The sequence below is a fragment of the Struthio camelus genome, chromosome 2, assembly GCF_040807025.1.
Source record: "Struthio camelus isolate bStrCam1 chromosome 2, bStrCam1.hap1, whole genome shotgun sequence".
Lineage (NCBI taxonomy): Eukaryota > Metazoa > Chordata > Aves > Struthioniformes > Struthionidae > Struthio > Struthio camelus.
In genome coordinates this window covers 34758379-34770429 of record NC_090943.1, presented here as the reverse complement: position 1 = coordinate 34770429, position 12051 = coordinate 34758379, and the positions used below count along the sequence as shown (strand labels likewise).

Sequence of the window (12051 nt, the reverse complement as noted above, 5' to 3'; positions counted from 1 at the left end):
AAAGTATGAGAGCCAAACTACTACTAAAATTCTGGGCATTTGGACGTGAAAGTGTAATTAGATTTAATTCAATTTAGTTAGACTGAATCTCTAGCTAACGTATTTTCAACCCGCTACAAGTCAGATTCTATTTACCTTGATGTGTGTCAGTAATATCAACTCCATAAATAGCAGTGTAGTTAATTATTACTTTTGTGTAACTGAAGCAGGAATATTAGTGGGGGGGGGGGAAAAAAAAATCTATAGACATGAGAATACTTGCTTGCATGTGAAAAATCTCATGGCTTATTGCACTGAAATGCAGTAACTGTTTCAAGGATGAAAGGGCAATGTGCTTTGATTTGTGTTTGTCTATAGTACTTAATCCACATCGTGTTGCTATGCACAACTTTAAAGAAACAAATATGAACAAAACAAGGTAAATAGATCAGAGATCAATTCTGGCCTTGGGGAACTGTATACATACCTGCCATTGACTTTAAAATATAACTATTTACTGTAAATTACATAAGCCCTTTCTTTATCTTCTTCAGTATATCTAGAGCAAGGAGTTGGGTAACTATATGGTATTCTCTTTCACAAAGGAGAATAATATGAAATTACAGTATACGTACCACTACAATAAGGATTTGAAATAGATGAGATCATATGATGCTTTAAGTGAAATAGTTTAGCCTAAGTATCACATAACTAACCAATTTCATGTAATAAAATTACTCTCCATCAGAGTAAACAAGGAGAATTTACTCTGAAGGGTTTTTTGTGTAATATAGTTTTCTTCTGTTTTGATTATATTTCTGTGATCTTAAAATATGAAGAATACGCCTTTTCATTCTCTGTCCTGAAGTATTTACATTGAAAATACTGCAAAGAATACATTTTTTCTTAGTGTGATAATGAATTGATCATATTTCTTCTGAACTATTTCTACAAAAATGTATTTTAATCTTTCTGCTATTTCTATGCATAAAACCTAAGTTATGGTCCAAACATTACTTGAAAAAGAAAAAGAGTCTCAGTTGTGTTTCATGTCCTCTCTGCAAGCTCAGTATCTTCTTGCAAGGACAGTAATATAAATATCCCACAAAAAGGAGTGAGGAGAAATGACAGAGAGGACTGTTCTGAGAGTAAGTAAATAGGAAGCAGAGTGAGAAATGATACTTACTTTGTCACTACAAAGTTAATCAGTACTTCCACATTCCTCCCATGCAATGTATACACTGTGCGTAAAAACTGTACTCTGCTACTGCAATGAAATTGTGGAAGCAGATCTGTTGTTGCTTTGGGGCCTGGAAAGAAAGGATTTCATTCTCTGGATACCCAAAGAAATCTCCTGTATTTACCAGCATACTCTGTTTTACATATTCAAGATGACATTGCAAACTTGTATTTAGCCATTAATAAAGGAAAGCAGTGATGGAGGGGATAGAAGCATGCAGATATTTTGACACAGAAAAAAGTACCTGTAGTCCCTGTAAAAATCCTTTAAAAATACTTAAAGGTGATTGACAAGAGATGCCAAGAATCAAAGATTATTTTTGATACATTTTAGTACTTCCTTAACTACTTTAGTGGTCTATCTAAAGCACGGCAGCTTCTTTGGGCTGCCCTAAAGCATAAATCAGTGCAGAGTCTCTTTGCTGCTAGCTGCAATCCCAACCTTCATAGGCCCTGCCATTTCTGCTTCTGACTGGGAAAGAGATGACTATACTACAGCCTTCCACAATGTAAGTCTCAAGTAAATCTGACCCTGGAAGCAGGCCTTTCACAAGCCCTCCATGGCCCACAGAAAGGTGAAAATTTCTTGTGCAAAGGTGACATCCTGACCTTACTACAGTCAACGGCAAAAATCTCCTCGTAAGTAAAATCTTTGCCCCTTGCAATCAAAGTCCTAACACTGCTCATATCATTGTCCACCATACCAAGTCCTTTAGAAAATATCCAATCTTATAACCTTCTTTTGTAATCTGCACTTATTTAGTAACCTGAATCACTATCAATGGCATGTATTAGCATATGGAAAAAGAACGAGTGGTAGAAGTCTCATCACAGTAATAGGCTGGAATTGCTCCAGCCTGGTGAATATCACTAAAATGCAGTAAAAAAATAGGGTTACACACTTCTTATTCTTCTATCTTTATCAACAGCTTCTGATGAAATATTCTTGGCAAAAAAAAAAAAAAAACAACTTTATTTTCCAGTCAAAGAAAAGGTTTGAATTCCTTTGTTTCCTACAACTAAAAGACAACAATATGAAATATCACTTTCATATCAGGACTCTAATTTTTCTTTTGGAGGAAGAAAAAGAGTATAGTCAGAGGGAGTGGGAGACAAGATGTATGTGATGGCATACACTAAATATACATCCTTTTTACTCTTCTGAGTGATTCTGTGTAAGAAACCTGAATTTATTGAAAGCAGTGAATATTCCCTTTGGTGTCTACTTCATTCACAGCTCCTTTTAAGAGACTAATATGTCTAAAATAGGAGAACTAACATCTCAGAAAAGGTTTTACTCAGCTTTTCTTTATTAAGTTATATTCAAAAATGCTCTGTGTTATGTACAAATCACCTACCCTAAGCAAGGAACGCAAACATGCAGGAGGAATGGATTGCTAAGCCACTACTATAGGTGGCATCAGTAAATTAAACCTATATATATCACTTATAATCTCTTTCTTTGGCTGCATCTTGCTTTGGATTCCTTTCCAAACTATTTACTCTGATTTATCATCAGTAACTGAAGAGATTACCTAATTTTGTGGCTTGTTATTTTGGTTTGTTTAAAAATTGGAGGGAAAAATCCCGTTTCTCAGGTCTTTGTTTCTCGGTCACATTAAGCCAGTATAAATCAGCACTGCACTGAACAAAGTGCTTCTACCCTTTACCACTTACTCCCATATCTGGGCCACCTCATTCTTCTGGACTGGTAGATATACTTAGAGTCACATATTGAGCTGGGTGCGAAAAGAGATCCAGGTCAAAAACTAACATTTTCTTTTTCCTATATGAGTTTTAACTTCAAATTTTAACAGTCTCCTGCTCTTGCCACCCTGTAGCAATAATGTTTATGTTGGCACAAAGGAAGTGAACAAGAATATAGTGGCAACAAGTGGTTGGAAGCCATAAGGTGGATGTAACCGCTTCAGTAGCGGTGCTGACTCATGCAAGTTTAAAGTGATAATGGAATTAGGAAATTATTTACCTGAAAATATCAATTTTGAAATTGATGCATGCCATCTAAAGCGCAGAAGCTAAAACTTAGTCATATTTTAGCTAAATATTACATTGAGTCTATATATCAGATTACTCCCATTATCCTCTCCATTTCTTCTTCTACACCGCCCTCTCTCCAATTTAGGCATTTGAGTTTCTACCCTCTTTTCTTTCATACCCTTCCTGAAATCTCACTCATTCACGACGGGAAGATATACACAATCAAGATGGGAAGATGCCACAGATCACCAGTAAAGGTCTTCCTGTATTTCCACTAGGAATAGCTGATTTCAAATATTTAGGACACTGGAAATCTTCAGGCTGTGCAGACAGCCAGAATTCATAACAGAACTTGATATTGTTACATTCATATTTCTTCTGTCCTTTTCATCCACCACATATTGTCCTGTTGCACCTTATCTAAGTGGACCCTAATTCACTCTTTGACAGTACTAGTCTTAGTATATACAAGACTGTCTCTAGGTGCTACTGCAGATGAAAAAAAAGTAATATCTCAAAATTAGGCTAGCCTAAACTTAGGCTAACTGCAGCACTTCAGTCAGAATATTAAAAATGTTCATATTTCACAGACAGTATCTCCAAGAACTCAAGTATACCAGCTTCTTCCATGCAGTTTTGATGTGGCTCCTGTGCTAGAAGTACAGTTAGTTGATAGCGAGCTATCTTCAAGAACTCAAACACTTACAAAAATCTCTGATGTCCATGAATGGGTACATGTGAACTGAGGACAGTGTATGACTCTGCAGAATCTACCAGAAGGTGAAGCACAGGAGCCAAAAAAATCATCCCTCAAAGCAGCTAGAAAGACTTAAGCACTAGGCAACACGCTCTCCAGAGTTCACAGAAATTTCTTCTATAGTCAAGGTGACACAGTAATCTAAATCTGGGTGCGCTCTGCCTGAAAAGGATTCAGATCCAGCAAACTGATCGAAAATAACTGAATGGATTTTGAATCACAGAAAACCAGTGTTTTGCTTGCAACTGAGGACAACGCTATCAAAGACAAATTCAACTGAGGAACTAAAGAGCTTCATCCTTACTCTTTGCTATAAGTAGAAGAGAGGCACAGGTGAGGACATTTGAAAACTAATTTGAATTCAATAATATACTGTAACTATATGCCCAGGGAAATATTTCTTAAAATTTAATCATAAAAATATCTATTCTTAGCAGGGACAACATAAAGGTTATTTATTTTTCTAAAATCATCCTAACAGGCACTTTGGCAATCATTTTCAAAAGCAAAAAATTTTAATTAGAAACTTTAAGGGCAAAGTTTCAGTTTTTCATCAAAACAAATGAAGTTTAATTTCTCACTGAGTTTCCAGTGTTCTACGCCTATGCGCTACTAACTTTGTAAGGCTTTTCGTCAGAAATTATAGGCCATATCCCATATTGATTTACACAGAAAACGCCTAGTGAAAAAAAGATGACTGCTTTGCATTTAGATCAATAGCAGGATATTTGCAGGCTGTAAAGACGACAAGTTTTTGTTTCATTGTCAATAGCTGTGGGTTTTTTATAGGACATGCACAGTTATTTATGATTTATTCTTATTATAGTATTAGCATCTTATTCAGTTACAGGTTGGTAACAAAATGAAGTGGTTCCCAAATCATTTCATCTAGAAATTATCTTTCAGTCTTGATATATCTGCCATTAATGGCACAGGAAAGCTCCCCTTGTCATCAATGGCCATAATACCTTTCATCTCATCATTACATAATCAGAAACAGAGTCATACTTCAAGAGCAGCTTCGCTTCTTTAGCCATGCAAATTTCCCATGCATTTTTAAATTTGCCTCTATCTTAGCTTCAACAGTATCTAGTAGAAATCAGCACCACAGATATGTTGTGTAAAAACTGTTTTTTGTAGGCTTGTTCATTTTTACTTCATGTCTCCTACAAATACCCTTCCATCAGTTACTACCTCGTCTGGTCTGTAAACTGAAAGGTCCAATCTCTGCTTTCTTCTAAGCATTTTCCTAACTGATCTCTAAATCCTTTTCTAGTATGACACATCTTTTTTAAGAGACATTGCACTGAACAAACTGTACACTATTAATTGCAACTGTGGCACCTAATACTCCCTACGTTCTATCCAAATCCTGCATCTCAGCTTTGGCTAGTATTCTACATGTTTAACCATCAAGCACATTTGAAAATGGATTATAAGTTAATTAACCCTTAGCTTTTTCATGGACAGTTAGTTTGGAAACCAACAATGCGTATGAGTTGTTTGAATCATTCCTTCCATTATGTTTCACCTACCCTTGTAAACAGTACATCTCATCTGCTCTAATTCTGCACATACAGTTAGCCTTGCAAAACCTCCCAAAATTCCTTACTCATTTACTGTAACCGACCACAAGAAACGTATGAATGCAAATGCTGCCTCTGTTAATGATTACATTAACAACATTACTCCATTTATTTCTGTTCTTTGTTTCATACTTTGGCCTGTCAAACCAGGCAATCCAATGGTTAAGGCAGTAAGTCAATTAGTACAAATTCAATTTTCTGCTCCACTTCAGGCCTCCTGCATGATTTTGGTCAAGGCACATAAAAAGAAATATAAATTGAAAGTCAGCTTTGTGGCCCTGAGGTTCAGAACTGCACCTTGGCCATGTCCTCACTCTGTTGCAGTAGGTAAGACTGAACTCCAGCTCCTCTTTGCTCCCTGCTTACTCTGATTTTATGGGAAGGAAAACTGGGTGCATAAACAGGAAAAAGGAAGTCTATAGCAACCTCCAGCCAGGACCCTGGTGTGAATGATGTAGAGCAGACTTCACCCACATTAGAAGACCCTTTATAAAATAGGACTACCATTCCTTGCAAAGGTCTGGTAAAGATGAAGGATTTTGAGATATTCAGATACAGTAGTAATGAGTAAGGAACTATTTAAATACCTAAAATAGGCTGCTGAATTATTTAACGCTCATGATTTTGCTGTTTAGAGTCTGCAGTGACAAAATGAAAGCTCTCAGATTGTATGTTCTGTGTTAAAACATTTTAGGGGGACTCGGGAGGATTATACTAGATGTACTTTGCAAACTGAGAAATTCTTTCCCATCCATTCTACACATTTCTGCTGAACATGATTCAATACAGTATTCTCAGATGAGGTCCTACTCTTTAAGAGACCAACAACATAAATTCTACGTGTCAGAATACTGGAAAGTAAGGAAACATTTTCTTGCAGTTCCTGGTATATATGCATTTCATATTCTGTTCCCGATTTTAGCAGCTTTCCTAACAATCTCTTCACTTATATTTGTAGCAATAATATATGTAAAAAATAGAAACCTCAGAACAAACAGGCAGTTTTAACTATAGAATATTTTGCTTCAACACACTCATGCTTCAATGGATCTTCAATTTTTTCAGAAAACATAGCATACCCATTTATATCCATGGCTTATTAATCAATGTGGGTTATATTGTCTACCAAAAGGGTAAACATAAAAGAAATTTTTAGTAACTTCAAGTTAGAGGAGTATGCTGCCAGCATACAATAGATACATTTGCCACTTAAATCTTTTAAATAGGAACCAAGATAGCAATGATTACCCAAGACAGATTTTCCTGAAAAGGTATATAATACACATATACACACACACATGAACAACTCAATGTCTATGTGTATATATATATATCTATCAAGTAAAATGCCAATAATTTACATATCTTACACACCAGTTACTACGCGCATTCTGCTTACTTTCCATTCGGAATACAGCACTTTTGTCTTTTTCCTTTGAAATCTTGCATTCATGCCTGCAGTTCACCCACCTCTTGTGAAAGCAGGGTTTCAGTTCAATAGCTAGAGACTTAATGGTAACTGTCAAAAACATTAATAATTAAGGTTTTTTATAATTAAAGCCCTAGACATATAGAAGTTCTGTGTTGTATCGTTTTCTTCGCATCCTTTTATGAAGGAGATACTTCACTATATACAAGGAGTATGAAAATAAAATTCCAGTGTCACATTACTTCCATCTTCCAAAATAGCAACATTCAAGAACTTTTTTGACCAGAACTATTGAATAAACTGTTTCTAGTACCGAAGCTGCAAATTCTTCAATGCACATAATAGCTTTTATTAATTTTGTAGTCTCAAGACATTACAGTTCTGCTGAATATCTTATTCATGCATTTTCAGAATCTTGTGCTATTTAATATTCTGTACATTTACCAATATGAAGTTTTATGACTCCTCTTTACCCAGCGCTCACTAGACTTCATCTAGAATACTGCATCCAGTGTTGGGGTTCCCAATATAAAAAAAGATAACTTGATTTGAGCAAGTCCAGCAGAAGCCACCGAGCTGGTTGGGAACTGGAACGCTTGGGCTAAGAGGATAGGCTGAGGGAATTGGGCTTGCGCAGCCTGGACAAGAGACAGCTTTGATGGTACCTAACAGCAGCTTGCCAGTGCCTACAGGAAGGTTACCAGGAAGATGGAGCCAGGCTCTTCTCAACAATGCATGGCAAAAAAACAAGAAAGAATGGTTATAAATTAAAACTAGGAGGTTCTGATTAGACATAAAAGAAAAAAAAATTGCTGTGACGATAATTAAGCATTGGATCAGATTGTCCAGAAAAGTTGTGGAACCTCTTTCCTTGGTGGGTTTCAACACCCAACCGGACAAATCCCTAAGTAACATGGTTTGAATTCAGAGAGAAAGATAGAAAAGGGAAAGGAAAAGAGTGAAAAGGAGAAAAGAGGAAAAGAGAAAGGGGGAAAAGGAAATGGCAAAACTGCCCCTACTGGCTACCCAGGAAGAGAACTGACAATCTCCCCAACAAGCATCCTCTTCGAGGTGTCCTCTCCAGTGCATCAAGTGATCCCTTATAGTACTTCTCCCACAACAACTAGAATTCATCACAATCCTTTCAGATCCCCTTTTGCTTGTTTCCACTGATGACACTATTAGCACTGATTGGAGTACTCTTTGACCAGGGGCAGGTGTTGCAAGCTGGCTGACTGGCTGTTAAGCCTTGAATATACATCTTACTCAGTAATACTTATCAGATACTTTTTTAATTATTTATCAGATACTTTTTTAATTACTTTTTTTTTTTAATTATGTTCTCCTAATGTAAACTAGGAGTTACAAAACAAGGTACAAGGTTTCCCTTTTTTGTGAAAAAAGGGTGACTCTCACACCAGTGGCAATCGCTTCCCATGGAAAATCTGACGTAACAATATCAGGGATTGCAAGTGTAAGGCTATGAGAATAACAGTACAAGAACAACAGCTCAGGTAGAAAAAAGGAAAAATATTGCCACAGCAGCTCTGGAGGAAGGTTACAGAGCTAAGCTGTAAGTTAAAGACAGAGTCAAAGAAATGAAGACCCTTAGCACTGCACAGGTTGAAGCACCTGAAGCAGATGATCACTGCACATCGATACTGTTACAAAGGTTCTGTGAATATTGTTTGCAAGGTGGAGAGCTCATGGTAGCAAGGCAGCTACTTCTGGCATAACAGTGAAATTTCTAGAGAAAAGCCTTACTAGACGGGCTGAAATCTTCAACTAGTCTCAGCAGCTAACAAACAGAGAAGGATTCCAGCGTCTGTGAACCCTACCTGATCGTACCGATGGTCTCTTCTGAGCTATTGAGAAGACTATATGAAGACGACTTCACAGTGATGTGGTAGACCTAAAAGGAGAAATGAACTAAGACAAAGTTTCAGAGCAGAAACGAACAAAGTGATACAGAAAACAGCATCTCTTAATCCAAAACTGAAGAACTCGGGACAAATAAAATAAGTACTTTAAGTAGTCATCTTCTTACAGGCACTTCTGAGCTACCTCTGCTGAAACCTGTTTCATTTCCCCAAATAAAAATGGTTTACATTTGTGCAATAGCTTTAAAAGCAAAGTTTTCAATTTTCTAATAAACTAATGGAAAAAATGAATGAATATTTTCTTCCTACTATCTGCCTAGCTCACATAGTACATAATACATCAAAAATGCTAAAGGCAAGTAAACGTCTCATCTCGAAGGCTGTATAACAGAAGTTTCCACTTTTCCTCATCTGTTAAAGGAATCTCAGAATTGTGAAATTCCTTCTTGCCAATCTCGACTATGTAAGAATCTATGAGCAGTCAAACCAAACCAGGCCAAAGATCAATTTAGTCCAGTATCTTGTCCCAAGTAGACAACAGCAGAGGAGTAAGGAAGCGCAGAAGAGCAGTGCAACAATGTCACGGCACCTCCTTGGAATACTGTGAAGTCTCCAGAGTATTTGCAGGTTAGGGACTTTCTTATCCCAAAGTGTTAGCTTTATGCTTTCTAGCCCCTGATTACTTTTTCTTCTATTACTTTTTCTTACTAGCTTTTCAGCCAATGTGAACTTTAAGCATTGATTTTTGCATTTTCATTTTTTGCATTCTTTGGCAAAAAAGTTATAAAACTATGTATAGCGCAAAATGGAGAAGCATGGAAAAGTTTAGATACGTTATGGAAAAGTTATATCACACTTGCAGTTGGAAGGATTTTGAGGGCTTTGAACTGTTAAAATATTATTTTTGTATACTAGTTAAGTGCTGTCTAGTTGCAACTTTTAAGTTGTCTGAGTATGAAGACATGGAATAACTTTCAATGACTACCTTAACTACCAAATTATTTCATAATATTAAGACTGTATTATAACAACATTTATAGCACTAGAACAATCTTATCTTCTATGTGCTGAAGTTCACCATATAATGCATTCATTGAAAGTAAGTCACATCAAATAAGAGATAAATTCTTTGGTTGTTTACGATTATTCTAATCTAAAAGCTCAAGGCCTAAAGGAACAAACGAAAAGCTATTTCATGAAGTGATATATGGTAGCTCTAAAAATACCTTACTCGCATTTCAATTTCAGTAAACAACCTAACCTTAAGTGATTCAGCAACACAACTTTCTCTAAAAAAATGCTTACTTTTCCAGAAATCATTACTGAAATGTTGAACTGTGACAAAAATGTTTTATTATGGAATAGCTAAGATTGTCTTTAGCAGTGAGTTACCTTCTCTCTTTTTTTGAGCTATGAAACATATTATGTACATTCCTACCTAAATGCAGCAATAGAAAGAACATTTTCTTCTATAAACAGACTTAAAGAGATTGGAAAATGCTGTTAAATACTGATTCTTTTAACTTCAATTTCCAGTGAAAGTTAATTTCACATGACCAGTATATATACAGGCAGATGTTTTCATAAATCACCTAAAAATTCCCCAAAATACCTTGGAACGTAAGTTCATGGTTTTATTGATTATGACAAAATGCTTTGAAGACACAGTACATCTGCAAGTCTGGCTCAGACCTCTTTTGTGAGAGGAAAAGAAAATCCTCACTCCTGAGAGGAAAAAACTCTTAAGCTACATGATCAGATATGTTTACACTGTAAACCAGAAGTACTTTGTATTGCAGTTTGTATACGCACACTCAAGGTCACTGTAAATTAACTAGTTTGAATACTGATAAGTATAAGATGGTGATGTTACAGGATGCCTAGTCAATACCTGGTTAACTTCATTTGCCGTTTTGGAGATCACTACGCTACCTTCCACCTTTCTGTCATTTTACATTGGTCATAATAGCTCAAATACAACAGGATTTGATTATTTTCAAAACTAAATTTATTCTCCTAATACTTAGTAGAATACTAAAATACTAAGTATTCCAACTATATTTAGTTACTGTTAATATTCACGATAATTCAGACTAGGATTCTTAATATTTTCATGACTTAAACTTGAATTTGATCAATATTTTCAGTACGTAAATTACATCTAAACAGGAACTTCTACGGGACTATCTAGGATAGCGAGCTGAACAACTGAAAATGATTTCCTGCTTTAATTGCTTTCTAGAAAGTACATAATTTTTATAACTGAACCTCTTTGTAATGTTATCTTCTATTAAGAAATTAGAAAAATACATATCATTCAATCACAACATTATCTTTTTTCCAGGAAAAGCTCCTCAAAAAATAACTGCACCAAATTAAGCATGTATTGGGACTTTCAGTAGTCAAGACACTATTTCACTTTTGTTTTTAAACCGTTCTCAAGACAGGAAGATCGTGGCAAACAGAAGATACAGAACAACTTACAAATTACTGTGCTCGACTGGTTGTGGAATGCTCGCTATGGACTACATAAACTATAGGTTTACGGGAAGCCAAACGCTACTGTTTTCGAAAGGGGTATTTTAATGTTAGGTTGAAAATGTTTGTGTATATTTTACGTTCTCATAGACTTTGATCCCAAATAAAACGGAATCTGAAATGAGAACAGCGTTTTGCATAGGGTTAAGCTAACATATTGCAGCATTTGAATGAACTTGGTCACCAAGAAATATAAGAGTATTTTTCTCGTTTTGGAATTCTGAACTGACAATGGCATTTTCTTACAAAACAGAGATACTTCAATATTTATATGAAGGAGCTGGCACCAGTGATAGGCCAATACGACTGCAGCTTTTCTCCAGGGCCATGACATGTTTTTCCCAATGTTTTTGATCAGATCTCTGTCAATATATTCAAAAAGAAATGTCAGAACTGTGCATTATTTGCCTCATTGGTTGTGGGAAGGAATAGCTGAGACCCATCTGTATGTTATGCATATAATGATGCCACTTAAGTATGTGAAGGGATGGAATTGGCTTCCAAGAATGCTTCAGTATTATGACAGAGAACACCCAGCATTTCTCTCTGAAGAAAATAGGTGATCTGAGTAAAAAATAAATGCAGGATGGAGCCGTTAATACAGGAATGTACTGGACTTAACACAATAATTAGACGCAAAACACA

At 35.9% G+C, this 12051-nt stretch overlaps 1 protein-coding gene across 4 annotated transcripts in view; it reads right to left on the bottom strand.

Moving 5' to 3' along the window:
* The window catches only part of HDAC9 (histone deacetylase 9), a 508743-nt gene that overhangs the window by 494853 nt on the left and 1839 nt on the right, over positions 1–12051 (bottom strand). Inside the window, exon 2 of one of the 4 annotated variants that reach the window (XM_068935037.1) lies at positions 8827–8900. The exons of the other annotated variants lie outside the window; for them this stretch is intronic. The gene's annotated coding sequence lies outside the window, so the exon portion shown is untranslated. The remainder of the gene's footprint in view (positions 1–8826; positions 8901–12051) is intronic. 4 annotated transcript variants of the gene reach the window in all.